Raw genomic sequence first — 6,840 nt, forward strand, 5'->3', positions numbered from 1 at the left:
ATGTCTAAATCTTTGCATATATACTATCATTTTTCAAAGTTCTGATGCAAAAACTATTCAAATGGATAGTCTTAACAAAAATTTGTTGAGAAAGAATAGGTAAGTGTCACTTGAGATTAACAACAACAACAAAATGCTTTTTAGAAAACCACAAATACAAATAATTCCTAATGATCCCATCAAAAGCTTGTATAGTTTATCCAATTTATATGCCATGGATCAGCAAACACCTTGACAAAGAAACTTTTATGCGTGATATAAATCACCAATTGCTACCTTATTTAAAAACTGGATGATGATAACAGTTCTGTGACTCCATAAATTTGAGTTTCTAATATTATGCAGAAGAACATAAAACCTGTGTATGCATTATAATGCTGCAATAATGTATCTTTTCGCAATCATTGGCATAACTAAATCGACTAACCTGCCTATAGCATGCATAATGACAAGTTTGCAAAATGCTCAGAATTTTAAATTTTGATTCACCTGCAATTCAAATCCCTGCAGCAATTAAAGAGAAAACCACACATATCGAGCCAACACATCCCTTTAACTGAGTAAGACACAGTTTTCAGGGAGACTATTTTCATTGGCCCTTTGAGGTTATAGAAAACTGGAATCAGATATATATTTATACACATACATACATATATATAGATAGATACACGCACACACACACACGCGCACACACACATCTTTGCATATTATTTAAAATAGTCCTGATTGAAGTAATTTGCTTTTGCATCTTCTTTAAAATATTCATAGAAATTCAATAAGAACTGTTAGTTTGAGTTGCCCAGTGGGTTTTCCCCCCCATATTTTTGACAATTTCTGTGAAGACAGAAAAGAAATGAAGACTTAAGATATTTATCTATATCGGGACTTGGCAACGTTTCTTTAAGAGTCCAGAGAGTAATTATTTTAGTCTTTGCAGGTCATTTGGTCTGTAACAGCTACGCGGTTATGCGACTGTGCTACTGTGGCACAGAGGCAGACTTAGACAACGTATAAATCAATGATCACTTCTCAGCCTTTTGGCTATGCTCACGTATAAATGAATGAGTATGGCTGGGTTCCAATAAAACTTTACTTATAAAATCAGACAGAGAGCCAAATTTGGCCTGTGAGTCAGTTTGCCAACACCTGATCTGGATAAAGCAGGGCAAATCTTACTTCCTGCTCAAGAAAAGTTTTTTTTTTTTTTCCTTTCCCTAAATAGTAGCTAGCAACCTACACTCATTGTGTTCAATAGAAGGTAGCTGAATTCTCCACTTCACTCGATAGGTGTACACACACATTTTTTTACATTTCTAATGCAAGTCCTCGGAGAACACCAGCCACCTGTCTGAGTTTATTGGAATTAATGAAGGATCAGAATGGATTGTCCTATGTAGAACAAAAGAAACCTCCCTAAAGTAGGTTTAATCCTTAAAGGAGGCCTTGAGCTTGGTTTTATAAAGCAACCACTTCAAAGTTGAAGAGACTCTAGGGAAAAGAGGGAAAGAAACAACGATTCTATTTTCGGAGTTACAAATCAATCATTAACCATAACATTAAACATGAACTTTGTATTCCTGTTGCTTCTAACAACAATAACAACAAAAAGCTCACAATTCATTTAAAGTTGGCAATTCACTTTAAAGCCATTGTATAAATTGTTCCATTGTCGGAAATTAATAATAAACATGGTCATTATATCTTACATTTGTTTACAATTAGCTTTGTTACAGCACAGATTATTTAATTGTATAAAATAATTATTTCTTACAAAGATGATCCTGCAATCTTAAGGATTTTAAAATACCAAAATTTTTAGTATGGTTTATAAACCCAAATTAATGTGTTTCAAACAGAAAAGATATTTTATTTCGGCCTCATACATTAAAAAATTCATCTAAAAATTGTCTTAACTTTTCTAATATTGATTTTTGTCATCAGATGAATCAGGTAGAACCTAAATCAAAGGGATTTTGTTATTGTATTTTAAAATTTATGGAGGAACACAAAGCAAACTCAATGGTGGACATATAAGAAATGCGAATTTTAATTTGTGATGAACTGAAATGGAGTGATTTATGTGGAACTCTATTTTTTGTTTTGTTTTGCTATAGAGCACATGCACTCAGCAGAGAGAGACAGAGAGAGAGAGAGAAGGTGAGAAATCTCCCTCCAGGGCAGATGGCCACCCCACAGTTCCTTCTCCATTCTCTTGGGATTTGGAGCATGCATGCCGCACATGTGCCAGTGTGTTTTGCTAGCTGCTGAGTTTGGGACTCAGACCGCTTAGCTGGCCATGTGGGATCCAGCTGCCTTAACCTCCATGCCACCTGCTGGCCCTGGAATTCCATTTATGGGGTAAAGCTATTGTTTTCTTTGCTGGGTAGCAAAAATATTTCTTTTAAGCTTAGATTTGTTTCCAAAGGACATTTTCTAGTAAGTTGTCCAAGTTGTTTTTCTAATATTACAAAGATAATTCACAAACATTCAAAAAATAACCTTTGCAGTTCGCATTTTTCCCAGTTCTATGAGGCGTCAAGTGTCAGGATTGCTCTGCAGTCCACAGGCTGTTTGCTCTGGCTCAAGGGAAAATGAAACTTTTGAAACATAAGGAACGATTTTACAGTGTGTGTCTTTTCTTTCAAATGAGGCTTGACTTTTCAGTTTGACATTTGAAAACTTAAAGATTGACGACATAGATAAATGATCCTTTTACGTACAGAAGGAAGAAAGGGAATTGGTAAACAAGCTTCTCACAGGCTGTGTTAAAATATCTGCTAATGATTCTGCTAATGGGAGACAGATTAAGGAACGTATTTGGCCACAGACTCATCCCTCCAGCAGCTGAGTAAGGAACGACGATTTTTGGCATTAAGTTTCTGAACTACAGTTTTCATAATGGACAGAAGCAGTAGATATTATGGCAGTGACAGACAACTGCGTGTTTGTTCATTTCCATGCTCCCAGAGACATTCTTTTTTTTTTTGGAAAGATTTTTGCTATAGGGCGTGTGCACTCGCCAGAAAGACAGGGAGAGACAGAGAGACAGAAAGTGAGAAATCACCCCCCAGGGGGAATGGCCACGCCGCAATCCCTTCTCCTCCATTCTCCTCTCGGGATCTTGGGCACGCACGATGCACGCACACATGCCCAGCATGAGTTTAAGCCGCCAGGTCCGGGACTTGAACCACGGTCGACTACATGGGAGTCCAGCGACATAGCCATTGCGCTAACTGCTCGTCCCAAGACACACTTTAAACTATTTCAGTACACACTGAAATTTGTATGTAAAAAAAAAAAAAAAGATGATTTCGTTTGACAATGACATTATAAATAGTTATGTCCCCAATACCTTTTCTTGCTTAGTTGCTCCCGATCTCATCACAGCATTGCTTGTTTTTAGGGAATTTCTGGCTGCCCTCTGCTCATGTGTATGGGCTTATATCTGATGACCTTTACATTTATGGCCCCATAAATTATGTTCCTCAGCGTTTGAGCAAAAAGAGATGGTCAATAGAATTTTAATTACCAAAAAACCTGGCAATGACCCTGCTAATAGAATACAGATCCCACAACACATGATGCAGCAGTGACCCTGGCCTTTATTTCCATTTCGTTTCATTCTGAAATGTGACCAACAAAAAACGTGTCATGAGAAATGGCTCATGTACACATTAAGCCTGAGAATATTCTTGTGTATCTGGTTTTGTGGAAGCTCATTTGTTAATATATTTTTACCTTGTTAAAAAATAGTTTTGCTATGTTGCCCAGGCTGCCCTTGAACTCATGATCCTCCTAGCAGCTGGGATTACAGGTGCACTCTACACACTCAGCTCTGTTCATATTTTTAATTAAAGACATAGTACAGCTTTTCTATGGGGGGGAGGAAGGTTGCCATAGGGAACATGCCCTTGCCAGAGATAGAGTCAATGAAAAGGAAAGTGAGAAATCACTCCTTACAGGAGATGGTTATCCTGCAATCCCTTCTCCTCTGTTCTTCTCATAGGATTCTGGACATACGTACACATGTGCCTTGTGCGATTTTTCAAGCTGCTCGGTCCGGGACTCGAACCACAGTTGGCCATGTAGGAATCCCGCACCTTAACCACCACACCACCTGCTGGCCCCAAGTTCAGATTTCAAGTGCAAAAAGATTTCTAGAAAAAAAAGTGCATGGGATAGTTATGAGATAGCTATCACTCTAATAAGTTTTTGGAATGCATTTTTTTAGAATATATATATTTTAAAATAGAATGTATAGAAATTCTGCTAAAAACAGAATTGCTTTTAAATTTTAAAGGTCATTTCTAAATTGCTGCACATGCAAACATTTCAAGTTTAACTATATTGTTCTATGCAAGTAGATAAGTGTAAGTTTTAACCCTGCCAAAGGTTATCTGCCCAATAGGAGGAATTTCTGAAGTAGTGTCAACAAGTTCTTGCAGATCCAGATCAAACCAGCTACAACCAGGGTAACAGACTCCTTTCATGATGTTCCGAATGGATGATTTTCAGTTAGAGGTTATTGGTTGAGGATTATAGTGCCAGACAAAATGAGGACGTTAAAATGCTTTGGAGAGAAATTCATCTCTTTGTTGTCATTTACCTTCGAGATATCCTGTAACAAATTTGGCCATGGGCTGGGATTTCCTCTAAAATTTTAAGCTTTTTAAAGGAGCATCTTACTGCACAAAAGGAATGCCCTGGCACAAGAAAACACTTTGGGGGAAAGAAGGACTCATGGGAGATTTTAATCAAATAATAAAGAACTAAGAAGTAGGCAGACCTTGCGGTTTAGAGAAATGGCTGGTTCCGTAGATTAGAATCTCTTTGGAGATTTTGGAAAGTTGTTCCTGATGCGCTTTTATCATACATTTACTTAGGTCATACGTAAATCCTCTGGGTAATTACACTGTGTCCACATAGTCATTTGTAGTTGGGGAAATGTGTAGAATTTGTTTAGTTTTCAGTTTTTTAAAAGCTTTTTTATTTATTTATTTATTTATTTTTTACTTGCCAGAGTGGGTATGTGCTTGCCAGAAAGAGACAGAGACAGGGAGAAAGCGCTCTGCCGAAGGGGCGGAGTCACACACAATCCCCTCTCCTCCATTCCTCCTTCCTGTCAGAATGTGGGGCACTCCACAGAAACCCTGTCCGAGGAGCAAGAAGAGCTGAGGCGAGAACTCGCAAAGGTAGAAGAAATCCAGACTTTGTCTCAGGTGTTAGCAGCCAGAGAGAAGCATCTCGCTGAGATCAAGCGGAAACTTGGAAACCACTTCCCTACAGGAACTAAAACAGAACCTTGCCAAAGAGTGTCAGGATGTGACAGCAACATCCGCATAGAAGTCACCTGAAACCTTGTCTCAGGCTGGCCAGGAGGCATAGGCTGCTTTTTCATCCGTAGGCTCAGTCATCACCAAAAAGCTGGAAGACGTAAAAAACTCCCCAACGTTGGCATCAGCAGTTAGCGTAATGGCTATATCGTTGGACTCTCACGTAGTCGACTGTGGTTCACGTCCCGGACCCGGTGGCTTAAAAATCTCACACCTGGCGTGTGTACGTGCCTGCCCAAGATCCCGAGAGGAGAACAGAGGAGAAGGGATTGTGGCGTGGCCATCCCCCCTGGGGGGTGATTTCTTGCTTTCTGTCTCTCTCTGTCTGGCGAGTGCAAAAACCTATAGCAAAAACCCTATAGCAAAAACCTCTCAGGAAGAAAAAAATAAGACTCCCCAATGTTCAAATCCTTTGAAGAAAGGGTTGAAAACTTGAAGTCTAACGTAGGGGGGACCAAGCCTGGTGGTAGGGATTTTGGAGAAGTCTTGAAGTTAGTGCCACCGCCATGGAGCCTCTTCCGGAACAGACACAGGAGAGACTGTGAGATTCCTACCTTTGCTCTGCTCCCACTGCCAGATGCTGCGAGACCCAAGTGCACCTTGCCAACATGCATTGCCATGGAGTTCTACTAGATGCGCTTTATTTAGCTTTACATATTCCTTTGACCAAATAGTTGGTGGATTAAGCACTTCTATTCCCTGGGAACACTATTTATTGTGCACTCAAGGCCCTTTATTTAGAAGTCACCATTATAAAGACACTGTCGTACCTGGGGACACTCGCTGGAAAGATCTAAGAACTTGCAGGTTATAATAGTTGCTGTTCTGCTTTACAAAACTGCTCTGGATCTGGGATGCCAGTTTGCTTTTTGTAGTCCGTGAGATTTTCTTTCTTCCTTGAATCTCTGTATATTTGATTTCTAACTAAAATTACTTTAAAATTTTTTTGAATCCTTGATATTAAAAATTTTGGTACCATTTTCTGTACCTCCAAGGGAAGAGCTACTAGCTACACAGTTGTTTTACTCTTTTTTGTTGTTTTTTTAGTAAATGCTGTCTTGGTAAAAGGTACATATCTTGGGTATCCGAAGACATCAGACTCAAGCAAACGACTCTATATCCAGTTTGCAATAGTTTTGTAAGTGACAGTATATACAGTAATCCCAACTACTAGATTGTGGAGCCCCCAAATCTTGATGTGAGAGTACCCATTTCAGTGTGTCAGTTATTACTGCCACTGTATCAATGTATTCTTACCAGATTAAAAAATATTTTTTTGGAGAGGTTTTTGCTATAGGTTGCGTGCGCTCGCCAGAAAGACAGAGAGAGACAGAGAGACAGAAAGCAAGAAATCACCCCCCGGGGGGATGGCCACGCCGCAATCCCTTCTCCTCTATTCTCCTCTTGGGATCTTGGGCATGCACGCACGTGCACCTGGCGTGAGTTTATGCCACTGGGTCCAGGACTCGAACCGCAGTGGACTACATGGGAGTCCAGCGACATAGCC

At 39.6% G+C, this 6,840-nt stretch overlaps 1 pseudogene; it reads left to right on the forward strand.

Moving 5' to 3' along the window:
• The first annotated feature begins 966 nt into the window (after positions 1 to 966).
• Positions 967 to 5,878, forward strand: LOC102496343 (tumor protein D52 pseudogene; annotated as a pseudogene).
• Positions 5,879 to 6,840: the final 962 nt, after the last annotated feature.

This window comes from Tupaia chinensis, unplaced genomic scaffold, assembly GCF_000334495.1.
Source record: "Tupaia chinensis unplaced genomic scaffold, TupChi_1.0 Scaffold000685_1, whole genome shotgun sequence".
NCBI lineage: Eukaryota > Metazoa > Chordata > Mammalia > Scandentia > Tupaiidae > Tupaia > Tupaia belangeri.